The sequence below is a fragment of the Gracilinanus agilis genome, chromosome 6 (assembly GCF_016433145.1).
Source record: "Gracilinanus agilis isolate LMUSP501 chromosome 6, AgileGrace, whole genome shotgun sequence".
Taxonomy (NCBI): Eukaryota; Metazoa; Chordata; class Mammalia; order Didelphimorphia; family Didelphidae; genus Gracilinanus; species Gracilinanus agilis.
In genome coordinates this window covers 192,125,392-192,140,337 of record NC_058135.1, presented here as the reverse complement: position 1 = coordinate 192,140,337, position 14,946 = coordinate 192,125,392, and positions in this window count along the sequence as shown.

Sequence of the window (14,946 nt, the reverse complement as noted above, 5' to 3'; positions counted from 1 at the left end):
CACACAGCCACACACACACAGCCACACACACACACACACAGCCACAGACATAGCCATAGTCAGAAAGAAACAAAGACAGGATACAAAAACATAGAGAGGCAGAAAGAAACAAAGAGAGACAAAGTCACAGAAGCAAAGAGACACAGCAAAGACACAAAGAAACACAGACATATACAGAGTCAGAGAGAAACAAAGACAAAGACAGAAAGCCACAGAGATAGAGACAAAGGCAGAAAGAAAAAAGATAGAGAGACAGACAGACATGCAGAGACAGAGAGAAACAAAGACAGAGATACAGAAAGAGAGAGAAACAAAGATAGAGAGGGAGAGAAAAAGGTACAGAGAAAGAAACACAGAGAGAAACAGAGACAGAGACACAGAAAAAGAGAGACAGAGACAGAGACACAGAAAGAGCAGAGAGAGAAACAAACTGAAGAGACACTGAAGGAACCTTTTCTGAGTATCCTGAGTGTTCGCTTTATGATAATATCATTTGCTTAAGGAAAGAAAGCCAAGAAGGTGAGAGGAGCAGAGCAATCCCAGTGAGAATTTTTCATGCAGGCTTCTCAGAAGGCAGATATGTACCAATGAGGGGCATATTCAGAGCCAGGAAAAAAGACCATTCAAAGCAGTCCTGAAAAAAAGTAAAGTTGAGTGAAAGGAATAGTTATGTAGATTTGGAGTCCAAGGACTTGAGTGTAAATATTGGGTCATTGTGGGTACATGATCTTGGTCAAGTCATTTCCCTTTTCTAAGCCTCAATTTCCTCCTGTGTAAAATAAAGGGAGTTGGGCGAGATGATCTCTAAGATCTCATCCATATCTAAATCTAAGATTCTGAAACTATGGTCCAATCTACTGCATGAATGTGTAAAGGAGAGAAACCTGTGAAGGTCCTTCAAGCATCAATGGACAGTAAGATGGCAATAAGAATGTCTCCCACTTTTATGCAGCACTTTCTGATTTACAAAGTTCTTTGCACCTGAGGCACTGGCAGTATAAATATTATTATTCCAATTTTACAGCTGAGGAAGTCAAGAGTGAGGAGGCATGGAGAAGGGACAAAGCATTTATATAGCATCTACAATGAGCCAAGGACTGCACTAAGTGCTTTTTACATATATTATCTCATTTGATTTTCCCAATATCCCTTCAGGGTTGGTACTTTTTTGATCCTTATTTTTTCAGTTGAGGAAACTGAGGCAAACAGAGGTTAAATGATATGCCATGGGTCACATAGCTACTTTAGTGTCTGAAGCCAGATTTGAACTCCTGACTCCAGGCCCAGGGTTCTGTTCACTGAATTACCAATTACCTCAAACCAAAGCTCAAAGAGGTCATGGGATTTGCCCAATGTCACACAGTAAGTGACAAAATGAAACTTGAACCCAAGTTTTTCTGTCTTCCATTCTGCTGCTCTTTCCACTATACTCTATTGCCTTGAAACTGATACATGAGGAGCAGCTAGGTGACACAGTGAATAGGGAGCCAGATCTGGAGATGGGAGGTCCTGGGTTCAAATCTGACCTCAGTTACTTCCTAGCTGTGTGACCCTGGGCAAGTCATTTAACCTCAGTTGCCTGCTCTTCTGCCTTAGAATCGATACTTATCAGTTCTAAAGATAAGGGTTAAAAAAAATTTTTTTTAAAGAAAGGAAGGAAGGAAAAAAGGAAAGAAATTTATATATGTTCATTTTTAAAGGCTTAAAAACTTTGATCAATGCAATGTTCAATTATGACTCTAAGAGGATTGATGATGAAGAAAGGTGATAGAATAAATATGCAGAATGAGACACATTTTTGGACATGACTAATATGGGGATTTGGCATGAATATGTATATTGGTTAAAACAGTTTTGTTTTTTTCTTTTCTCCAAGAAAGGAAGTGAGGTGAAAAAATAAATACTTGTTAATTGGAGGAATGAAAATCAGAGTAAAAGAAAATAATTTAGTTTTTTTTAAAGAAACTTCCTCTTAGAACTTTCTCTGCTCCCAAAATCAGTTCTTTTGTTTCCAGTCAGTGATGGCAAATGAAAGCACAGTTGCTACTCTGTTCAAGCTGCCTCTTGCCTTGATTTAGTACAGAACTAAAGTTTCAGCAATTCCTAAAAAATTTAGGACCAGAAGAAACCATAGAGGCCATTGAGCTCAGCCTGCCTTGATCTCTCTAATTTCTCAGTTTCTCCTTATACTTACAGGCAGAATCAGAGCCTAGCTAGTAACTTCAGTCCCTGGGATAAGCACGATAAACAAGACCTCAAATAAACTTTCTAAGACAGATTAGTCCAGCTGGGAGAGAGATTAAGACCTTGGGCACCATTCTTTGGAGAAGAGATAAAAAAGACTGTTCCATGGGCAGAGACTCTATGGGGGCATTGCTAGGGGAGGTTGCTTTTGGGGGAGCCAGCAAAATGGGACCTTGTCTTTTAACTAGTCATGTTTGCTAATGAGGTGCCATAATCAGTGGTTGCTATCTGCTCAAGTAGTACTATTCTCAGGGCTCCCTAAATTTCAGAAACCTAGGAGAAAGCTTCACTAGCACATATCTATATTATAATTATGTTATAATGTCCATATATTATATCCCTATGTTATATATCTATATTACATTATTATTATATCTAGATATTATATCCCTATATAGTATTTTCTATGTTATTATAATATCTATATATTATATCCCTAGGTTGTATATATTGTTTTATTATTATATCTCTATATATTATTTCCCTATATTATATTATAAAATCCCTATGTTACATACATATACACATATATATCCCAATCAACAGGCATTTACATGCTTATTATATACCAGTCATTGTTATAGAATAGAGGCTAGACCTGTGACTTCATTGGTCAAAGGAATTACTTTTTCCACTAAAGTGTAACCACACTTTCTTTGCAATTTATACTTAGAGATACCTAAAGCAGTGAGGGGTTGATTGGTCCAGGATCCCATAGCCAGCATGTATCAGAGGATGGAGCAGACTTCAGGTCTTACTGGTTTCAAGGCCAGCTATCTATACACTAAACCATACTGCTGAATACAAATAAATGAAAAGTAGTTAATGCAAGATAGTTTGAAAGTGGGGCAGCTGGGTAGCTCAGTGGAGTGAGAGTCAGGTCTAGAGACAGGAGATCCTAGGTTCAAACCCGGCCTCAGCCACTTCCCAGCTGTGTGACCCTGGGCAAGTCACTTGACCCCCATTGCCCACCCTTACCAATCTTCCACCTATGAGACAATACACCGAAGTACAAGGGTTTAAAAAAAAAAGAGAGAGTTTGAAAGTGAAGGTACTAGCAATTAGGGAGGAAAGCCTTTATATAGATAACACTTGAGTCTTAAAGGAAGAGAGGAATCTTATGGGATAGAGGGAAAGAGAGAGTGCCATCTAGCATGGGGGATGGCCAGTAAAAAGGTACAGAGATGAGAGATGGAATAACATCTACTAGAAACAGAGAGAGAAGACCAGCTTGTTTTGGCTGTGAGCAGCCAAATGGATGAAATGGCCAATAAGGCTAGAAAAATAGGTTGGGAGCAGGTTGTGAAGGGCTTTAAAAACTAATAAGAGCAACAAGAATCATGGAAAAAAATTTTTTTAAAGAAAACAAAAAATAATAATAAATAGAATACATGAAGTACCATAAAAAAAAACACCTCTAACTAGTCAGAAGAGTTTGCATTTTGTGTCAGAAGCAATAGGGAGCCACTGAAGTTGCATGAATAGTGGAACAGTGGTATGATCTGTGTTTAAGGAAAATCACTTGAAGAGAAGTATGTAGAATGGACTGAACTGGACCAAGCAGAGAGACTTGATGTAGGAAGACCAATTACTGGTTTAACAAGGAAGGTGAGTAGTGATGAAGGCTTGAGTTAAGGTGATAGCTGTATGGAAAGAGGAAAAGATTAGATGCTAGAAGTATGGAAGTCAACATGTCAAGATTTGGCAGCTGATTGGGTATGTGACATAAAAAACGTCTGGCCAAGACAGTTGCCTTCAAAGAGGCAGGCAGCCCAGTTCCTATACACTTCACCCAACAAAATCCTAAAAAGAGTACCAGACTAAATAATGATCCAAAATTCCAATAAGAAATTATAGTGTCTTCTTCCTCCCTAGAACTGTACAATAAAGTCAGTTGGAAATCAATGGGGAATAGCAAAGGGGTACCATGTCAGGGAAGCCAGTGCCAGCCCTGGAAAACAATACAGAAGTTTTCTACCTGGACCAGAGAATGGCCAGAGACATGTAGAGTCTTTATGATCCTCAATTCTGAGACCACATGAGTGGAGGAAGCCCCTGAGAAAGCTCCAACAGGACCATGAACTCACAGTGTGAGTCTTGGAAATGGTCAGGAGTAGCAGCAACTGGTCTCAGACTAGTAACCCTGAGGGTCACTCTAGGCCAAGGAGCTCCAAAATCCCTAAAGCACTGTCCTAAGAGGCCACGGAGGCCCCTAAAGATCAGGGACCTTAACCTCAAAGATCCAGACAGGTCTAATTCCAGGAGACAGAGATAAGTGTGGAAACCCAGGTGATCTAGGTCAAAGCCCAGCAGAGCCAACCATCCTACACAGAAGCGCAGCAAAGGGTAGAGCCTAGGCTAGCGCACAGGTTCACTTCAGGATAAAAAGGCTGGCTAGATAAGTAAACAAAAGATACAGACCACTGTAAAGAATCTAAAAATCGAAGCTAGAAAGAGAGTAACTCTGTTAACAACTACAAAGGCTCAAAGGAGAAAATGAATTTTCCCACAGCAACTCCATGACTATCTAGAAGAAAGCAAGCAAGCAATAAACAATGAAATAAAAGCTCTGGAGAAAAGAATTAGGAGAATAGTTTAGAAACGAAAGTGTTAAATCTTGCCAATTAATGAACTCCTTGAAGATTAAACTAGACCAGACATAAATCAATGATTCTCTAAGTCAGAAAGACATATTCAAAGAAAACCAGAAAATGGAGAAAAGTGGATGTGAGAAATGAGGGTCAGTAAAGAGTTGAGGATAAGGCTGAGGATTAGGAACCCGGGAGACCAGAAGAATGACAGTATCTTTGACAGAAATAGAGAAATTTGGAAGAGAGGAAATAAAATGAATCCCGTCGATATGCTAGGTTTAAGATGCTTCTTAGAAATCCAGCTTGAAATGTCCAATAGGCAACTGGGGAAGGGGAGAGACTAGGGCTGGATATATAGATCTGTAAGTTATCTGTGTTATATGTGGTAATTAAACCCAGAGGAGATGATGAAGTTTCCAACACTGAGAAAAGAGAGGGAGAAGCCCTAACACCTAGGATAGTTTGAACCTTGAGTATCATCCACAGTCATTCTCTAGATATGCTTCATGTACAATATTAAGTTATAATCTCCTTGACATCAGGGACTTCTTTGCTCTTCTCTCTCTCAGAGCCCAGCATAATTCTAGGCACATAACGACACATAAGGTAATAGATTTAGAACTAGAAGGGATCACAGATATCATTTAGTCCAGTTGTCTCATTTTACAGATAAGGAAATTGAGACCAAGAGAGACTTGCTCAAGGACATGAGGAATAGGGAACAGAGCTGGGATTTGAAGTCAGGTCCTGGTGCTTTGTCTGCTGTAGCAAGCTTTGTTTTCTTGATCGATAATCAGATTTGGCCTTGGATTGACTCCAGGGTTGGTCCAATCCTAGGTCTGTCAGTCTCTGTCCTGGTCCTCACAGTCATATTTCTCCAAAAGGAAGTATTATGATACAATAGCAAGACCAACCGAATGTGGAATCAGGATACATACATTCATATCCTGCTGCTGATCTTTCTACCTGTGTGATCCTGAATAAATCCCTTTATTTCTTTGACTTGTTAGAATGCAAGTTCTTTTAAAGTGAGCTTGTTTTATTTTGTTTCACACTTACCACGGCATCTAGAACATAGTAGCATTTAATAAATGCTTATTGATTAAGCCTTAGTTTCCTCATTCATAAGACAGGAATGACAATACTTTATTTGCCCTTCAAGGTCATCATAGGGAAAATGCTTCATAAACCTTAAAGCTTTGTATAAATGTGAGCTATTATTTTTCTTATTATCTTTTCTTTTTCTTTTCAGCTCAATCTCAAGCATTTATTAAACACTTCTGAAGTGCTAAGCATTATGCTAGGTGCCAGGGGGTATAAGACAAAATGAAATCGTCCCTGTCTTATAGGAGCTTACATTTTATTGGAGAAGACAACATTTACATGTGGTAGCAAGGTTGTCTTGCTTTCCTTATCAGAGTGAGAAACTCGAGTCTCAGTTAAGCTTCCAGAACATGTGTGCTTTCCCCACAAGAATGAGGAAATCAGGATCGAAAATGCTCTATAGGATGGCTTAGTGGGCCAATCCAACCCCTCTACATTCATAAAAAATTATATGCAAAATGTATATAAAATATAGAGTGGGACCATGTGCTACCCAGGGATGTGTTGGAATAGCTCAAATAGGATGCAGAGAGTTGATTGTTAAATTTCCCCCATGAGCATTCACACCTTGGAAATTGGCAAATGTAACAACAAACCATGGCTTGGTTTATTGTTTTGTTGATTGTTTAAATTTTAAAAAACGATGGAGAAAGTGTTAATGCAGAGTAAACTTAAATGTATATTCTAGGGCAACTAGGTGGATAAAGCCCCAGGCCTAGAATTGGGGTTCAAATCTGGTCTTAGACATGTCCTAGCTGTATGACCCTGGGCAAATCATTTAATCCCATTTGCCTAGTCCTTACCGTACTTCTGCCTGGGAAAATTAATATTGATCCTAAGAAAGAATGTAAGGGTTTAAAATATATAGATATTCTCCATTTATTTCCCCACACAGAGACTCGTTAAACATTACAGCATACCCCTGGTGCTACTGTGGGTAGGTCATCTGTCTGTCTGTCCCTCTTGCTCAGAATAGAAGTTCCAACAAAGAACCGGCCTTTTGGTTTTGGCTGCTCCAAAACTCTTTTCTCTTTCTTAGATTGCTTGGTTTTGAATCATTAGAGCCTTCACTTGGCACTCGACCTTCACTTCAGTCTCTCAGAATGGGGTGCAGAGAAACGGTTGTCTGTGTGTGCCAAGGAGGGTATTTTTAACTGAATTAAGAAAAAAACTTCTGCTCCAGGTGCAGAAACATTCCTTACTAATTGCTGCTTAGTGTCCTGGGCCTTGGTTTCTAGCTGATACAGGTTAGCATCATCTTCCATCTTTAACTTTCTACTCCCAGGAGCCCAGGGGAAGTTTTCTTCCAGCAGTCAGAGTTAAAGTGGACTGTCTTCTCCTCTTCCGTGTATGACTAACTACAACTGAGACTCATGCAAATGGCATATTTTCCTCTCAAGAAAACCATCCCAGGAAGGAAAAACTGAGAGGCAAGCGAGGCCTTAGCGGGCCAAAAATAAAGCAAGTTCAAATTACTTTATGAGTGCTTCTCACATTCATTTGGATCTCCTGGATTTCTCTTCCTGAAACTAATGCCTGAGCAGGTAAAAAAGGAAGAAAGAAAATTTTAAAAAATAATAATTATTATGAATGGCAATTGGCAGTAAGGCTGACTTCTGGCCAAGCATTGGTCTACTCTACACCCACTGAATTTCAGTTGGCAGAGCTGTTTTTGAATCCAGTTGAATTTCATTAGTCATTTGCCAAAAAAAGAAAAAAATCAAATTTCAGTGCATTGTCCAGCAATTGCTACTGTCCAAGGACATCACTGTTAACTTGGGTCACTGGCTGTCTTCTTGCCACTGGGGTGACCACACGACTGTCTGATGGGGCTGCCAGGGTAAGGGAAATGGGAGCTGGAGAACCTGATGGGCTTCCCTTCAGCTGGGCATCATGGAAGAGGGAAGAGAGAAAATGGAAACAAAAGAAAACAAACACACCAAGAAACACTTGGCAATTTGTTTTTTGAATATTTTTGCTCACTGTGGATACCACTAAAGCTGCATATGTTGGCTTTTGACTAACAAAAACAGAGGAGAAGCCAAGCTGGAAAGCTGGATTTGTTTCCATGCACAATTAGGTTTATTTGTTTAGGTTTTATTTTATTTGTTTTCAGATGACTCAGATAGGAGTATCACAGGCCTTTCAAAGTGCAGTGTTCTTCTGTGTATTTTTGGTATCAGGCTTAGCCAACTGCAGAAAGACTTGGCTGCTCCTGCTTATTTTCCTATCCAGGGGTTTTTCAAACTTTCAAGTGGAAATGGAAGGATGCATTTCCAAGCGAGGCTATTTTTCTAAGCAAACCCTCTCCTTGGTGTTTGTCAAGGGGCACAGGCATAAAACACATAAACAAACAAATGGAAAACCCCAAAACAAAACAAAAATAGAAGAAAAAAACCACCCCACACTGCTGTATAATCAGTCCCCAAACCCTATCTGCAGCAACGACGTTCTTATGGCTCATTTTGGCCACTGGATTCCACTGTCCTGTTCACTTACCTTCTTCCCCTTCAGAGTCCGGAGATGGGATCTTTAAGTTTGCCTGTAAATGTTGCAGTGTTTTTGTTTGTTTGTTTGTTTTGTTTTGTTTTTTCAGAAGCACCTTTTCAGAGCTTGTGTTTGGAGAATGGGGCTTCCTATAGAGTCACAGAGTCACTCTTTAAGCCCCAGCCAAGAATTTGGGTTAGTTGTCCACAAGAAACCTGTATACACAGCCGACCATCTGACCTAGAGCCCAGAACTTGGGCACTGGAAGAGGATAGGGCTCTGTCCAGCCTTCCTTTCTCTTTTGGGTCACTCCAAGTGTCCATGAGCCAGTCGATGATCCCTTAGCAACATGATCCCACCAAGTCCAACTTTAGTGACCAAGCCCCTGATCCATGATTCAAAGGACAGAGGTAGCTTGATATAGTACTGGTTATTTTCAGATGTTAAAGATTTATGTAGGTAGCATAGAGTGTCTGAAATCCTTTAAATCTGCTCTGAGGCATTTTGATAGCCTCTTGTATTTATTTAGCTCTCCAAAACTCAACAAAGATTACAGGCCATTTGACTGTCAAAAAATGTTCTTGATTTTTCCTTTCAAAGCAACAGTGAGACTTCAATTGATCATAATTGGGTCTTGGTGCTTTACTTTTAGGAGAAAGGGACAAATGATAATAAAATAAGCCCATCTATGGATTTTATTCAAAATACTAACTTCCAGGGGATATCCTGGGGTCAATAAACATCTAGGTCAATTTCCTGTATCTGCTGCATTTATAGTCCTGGACAATGATCACTGAGGCTCAGAACAATAACCCTGAGGCCCCTGCAAGATGCTTCAACATCATAGAAAGATATGCTCACCAACTATTCACTAAACTGCCTTTACTGAAGCCCAAAAAGCAGACTAATGCATTTGGGAACTATTTTCAGAAAGCAAAGTCAAAAGAACACTATACATATGACAATAAAGACAACAGTAACAGCAACAGATTTGTGTTTTACTATAAACACAGTAGAAGGTCAAAAGGGAAGACAAAATGTGGATTTCTCTTGATTAAAGTAAATATACAAGTCTTATGGGATGGCATTGCTGATTGGTAATTATCAGAAACTATAGACTCATCTTTTAATCATTGACACTCTGATGGAGCACATGATCTTTTCTTAATTTTTGATATTCTTGTTCATACATTTGAATGCTTATATTTGTTAAAGATAGTAAAGATAAAATTTATATTAAAAGAAAAAATATTTTCTGCAAAGTTGAGACAAAAAGGATTTCTACTTCACTCTGAGGTAAATAATTCAATTATCTAGAATATTGAATTTTCCTGTATATTCTAATTAATTGAGTTTAGGGAAGAGCATGGTACAACTCTGACCCTTAGTAATTGTATATACACACAATACACTTTTAAGTTTAATCTGCATTATTAGCATTTTATCCATCACTTTCTTAAATCTAGACAATCAACATGACAGTAAATTGAATCCTGAGTTGTTTTAGAGGTCTGAAGGTTTAATAACTGAACATTTAAAAACAGGATCTGGTAAGAGCTTTCAAACTCAAGCATACCCATGGTAGTACTCTCTTTACTGGATTAATATGAGGAAATTGATTTGTAAATCTTAAAAGTCCCATATAGGCAAGAAGATTGTATAAGTGAACTCTGCCTCCATGAAAAATCCCTAACTTAGATTTTAAAATGGAACTTGATTGGAAAACAAAAAATTCTTTTACCTCCACACAATTTTGCTCCCTCAAAAAAACTGAATCTTTCTCACTCTCCATTGCCTATTAAGAACCCCTTTCCCACTTTCCTAGATTAGATAAAAATATTATTCTCATTTTTGTCAGCTTGATGGTTAGAAGGAATGGTATTGTTAATTGGAGAAATGGAAGACACCCAGATAGCATCATTGCCTCATAGAGCATGGTGTGAAAATTTAGTAAAGATGCCAATGAGTCTTATAAGACTTCATCTTTATGGATATAGATGTGACTTAGAAGACACGATAGAAATCTAGTGGTGCAAGTGAATAGAGTGCTAGATCTAGAGATAGGAAAATGGAGATTAGCTGAGTGAGGTTGGCCAAGTCACATAAACTCTTTGGGCCTCAGCTTCCTCATCTGTAAATAGGGCTGATAATAGTAACTATCTCTTAATGATGTTGGAGGATATGAGATAACATTTGTAATGTACTTTGTAAACCTTAAAGCACTATATAAATGTTAACTATTATTATTTTATAGTTCCTCTCAAATTTTTTACCTTGGGAAAGTCATTTAATCTTTTTGAGATCTCGTCTTCCCCTTTGGTAATGGGACTGGTTGGACAAGATATCCAAAATCTCTTCTAATTCTGAGATCTTATATCCTATGTCCTAAAAAGGCACAGCCTTAGGATGAAATCATTAAAAGAAATCAAAGATGAACCTGATCTTCATTCGTTTGGAAAGTCAAATGATCATCTCTTCATCCATTGAAAAATAGCCCACAAGAGTGTCAGGAACCCAGTACGGTTCACTGATTATTAAATATTCATCAATGATCAGCTTGGAAAAAATCCATTTCCAGTTTGAGCCATCATTATTAGAGGTGGAAAAAAAGAAAGAAGAAGCCAATGAAAATGGATGGTGGGTGAGAAACGTTGGTGATAACAAAGAGAGGAGACTAAGGGAAGATGAAAAGAAGAATAATGATCAGACGCAAAGTTGATTTGCCATCAAATTTGCTGTCAATGATCCAGAGTTCTGCTGCTAGAGAAAACTGTTCCTCAATCAGGTAATTCTTTGTGGAAGTAAGGAGTGACTCCCAGGAGGGGGCGGCATAAACATGCACAAAGATGCCCTGAATCTTCTTGCATGAGCTGGTGCTGGTTAGACAGAAACCACATTGCTCTAGCCAGCGTGGGATCACAGGATCATAGTTGAGAGCTGGAAGGGGGTTTCTTAGAGGTCAGTGAGTCCAGTCCCCTTATTTTACAGATGGAGAGTCTGACCTAGTGTTTATTCCACAGCTAATTAATGTTGGGGGGTAAGATATGAACCTAGTTCTTTTTGGCTCCAAGCCTAGAGCCTTGTAGGTACCAACTTTTGACAAGAAAGGTAAATTGCAAACACGTACGATAAATGCTAGTGTTCTATTTTGTTCAGTTTTGGGAGAATTTCCAACACACTTCCTTCAGGTTACACAATTCTGTTCAGCTCTCCAATTTGAGTTCTATACTTAGTTAAGACAACCCAAGAAGGTCAGATTCTGATGGAAACTGAATTCGTTTCCCCTTTGGTGCTCCTAATTCCTGTTATTATCAGGGCCCAAATTATTTAACTTTTTGCTTTCTCCAGTTGTGCTTCAAGCTCTCCTGTCTAGCCCCCAGGCTTGCCTCATACAATCAGTGAATCTTGATGTTGGACAAGACCGGAGAAGTCATCTGGTCCAAGCTCCCTTCTTAGTGAAGAAAACCATTTGTCAACCTCTGTAACAGCCTCTGTTTGAATGCCTCTGGTGACTGGTAGCCCACTAGAACCTCATTATTCTTGCATAGATGAAGTAATAACGTCTCCCTTTAGGGAAGTTGAGACTTTTTTTTCAGGTTCTATATCTACTTAATACAAATAGGGATGACATTTGGCAAAGTTATGAAGCAGAGTTAAATGTTATCTTTGGTTACCCCTACATTTTCTACCCTGCTTTTATGCATGCTGTCTTCCCTGGTCTAATACTTTTTTTTGACCAAAGGACCCACCTGTCAGAGGCAGAAATTAGTTAATTCGCACTGATGTTAGCAATTTCTTATGTTATTCCATCAAGGAATGCATTTTAAAAGGAGATTTTTATCCTGTAATCTTTTAATCCAAATGAATGAACTTTTAACCGCAATGGTGAAGGACTAATGGGACAAGAAATCTGGCAGAGGAAGTATTGAGGGTCAGAAAGAGAATCAGAGACACATAGCCAATCCTTGAACGTATGTCATGAGGCAGATTCAGACCAATACAAGGCAGCCACATTCTGGTCGGGGCTATCGAACTGAGGACATTTTGCCCCCTTCTCCTCATTGTTCATATTTCTGACTGAGCTCAGCATTCCTCATTCTACTTATGAGAATGGATGATGCAAGGGAGGATCTCTGAAGTATGTGACCAGATGAGAGATTGGGAAGGTAGAAGAAAGGAGCACAAAGGTGATTGGAAAAGAGAACATTTCAGACTTCTCTAGGTCTGTGAATTCCCTCATCAACAGGGATAGGCTATCTTGCCTCCAATCTTGGATGCAGAGGATCACAGGGTCCTAGATTCAGAAAAGATCTTAAAGATCATTTAGACCAATCCCTTTCTTTTCAAGATGAGGAAACTGAGAACCAGAAGGATTAGGTGACTTGCTCACGGACACAAAGACCCATATGAATTCAGGTCTTCTGATTCCATATGCAGTGGACTTTCCATGACTGAGAGGATTCTCTGAAGTTTATACATGGCATTCCACAGTTCTGGTGTCAGAGTGGGTCAGTCTAGACCTAAAGAGCCTTTGGAGCAGGGAGGACTTAGATAATTAGCCTGGGACATTGCAGGGTGCATTTCCCTCTGGTGTGGACCAGCTGGAGGTACATGAAGTAAGATGTTTCACTAGAGGCAATATGGTCTAGCAGTTAGCCCATTGGATGGAGTAAGCAAGCACCAACATCTCATCCCCAACTCTGGGCATAGATGGGTGGTCTCCAATCACTTAACAAGTATTTATTCAGCATCTACCATGCACCAGGTCCTATGTGGGGCACCTGAGATACAAGTCCAATGAATGAAGAAATTTCTATTCTCAAAGAGCTTACATTGAGAAGTCTGTTAACTTTCCTGAGCTCTCCATGCCAAGTTAACTTTCTCCATATGGCCGGGCCATGATAACTCTTACCCCAACTGGTATTTTTCATCCTGAACAAACAAGTGCATTATAAAACTAAATATTATATTATTACAGGAAGGTAACTCCTCCACCTCCCCTGTGCTTGGACCCCCAGAGTTCTCCCTACACTGACTGAGTCAGTAGGAGAATGATTGCCAAAAAGAGGGGGGAGGGTTCACATAGCAACAAGGGAACCCCTGCCAAGACAGTGCTTGAAAAAAGGGGACATTTTCCTAGTGAACCATCGCCTGGGGAAGCTATTTCTAACTCCATCCATTTATACAAACTTTAGGATTAGAGCCTGTTGCATTAAGCTGTGTAAGGAAAGGGAGGGCTGGGCTCCCAGGCATGTTGGTATTTTTTTTCCCCCTAGCTGTCTTTCTTGTTATTATTTGGTCAGCCAGCCTTGCATTTTTAGAGAATTACAACAAAACTACATTCTGTCTTCATCAGAAAGCAATTAGAAAGAGGGTGGTGGAGGGGGAGGTCAGAAACAACAGATGTGACTCCACTTAGGCAGGTTAGAAGTTCAGCTGAACAGGAGGGAGAACAATCCTGGGTCGGAGGCTGGGAAAGGAGAAAACGAGGAGAGGTGGGGGAAAGCCTTCTGTTCTGTTTTGTTCTGGATTGTTGGATTTTTTATATTTTCTTTTGTTTTATTTTCCCTGGTGGCATCCCTCATGGGTCCACACTTTGTTTCTCACTGAGTCAGTCTCCATTGCCAGAAAGCAGCATTGAGAGAGCTTTGACTGAACCAGGAGGCTGAGGCCCTGGTGCCATGCAAAAATAGCAACTTTGCTTCGCTTTCCAGCTGAGGGATTACTCCACACAGACCCAGAGGACTTTGGAATGCCATTTGGAAGGAAGATCACATTATATTTCCACTCCCACCCTACACACCCCCTCAAAAAAAAAGTTTTTTAAAGGAAGCTTTCCATGCAATGAAGTCAAGTGCTTAACTCTAGAGAGCTTTTTTTTTTTTTTTGGTTGGGATTGGGGATAGCGTGGAGTGGCCTATGGATGAGGAGATAGAGAGGGATCTTTGCTTGGGGATGCTGAATTTCACTTTGCATTTTAGAAAATGTCAGCAAAGTAGACCTAGGAGATGCAGAGGGAGTTGACTCACAGGAAGCCTGGTTAGCTCAATGAAAAATAATGACAGCTGGTGGCAAAAGGCAGAGGGGAAGAGAGAGAAGGAAGTGAATCTGAAGTGTAATCAAGGACCCTAACCACACCGGAGACCCAAATCTTGCAAGGCACAGTCATGTATGAAAGATGGACTGGACAGTTACTTCCAGATCTTCTAGAACAGATCTGGGTTTTCATGTGGAGAAGGAGAGAGTTGGGATGGAGTGGTATTAGCTACCACCACCATGAACAGTTCAAGTGTGAATTCCCCACTAAGTACTTCATCAGAATTGATGATCCTTCCCTTTCTGTTCAGACCTATGAGGATCCAATGAGATCAGACATGTGAAGCTGCACTCTGTAGGCTCTGAAGTCTCTATTTCTTGATTTGACTCAGTGTGCATGCTTTCCCCATAATACAGATCACAATTCCTCCACTCCACACTGGACTAGTTTTATGAGTTTCTGTGGCTCTCCAGTGGTGACTTG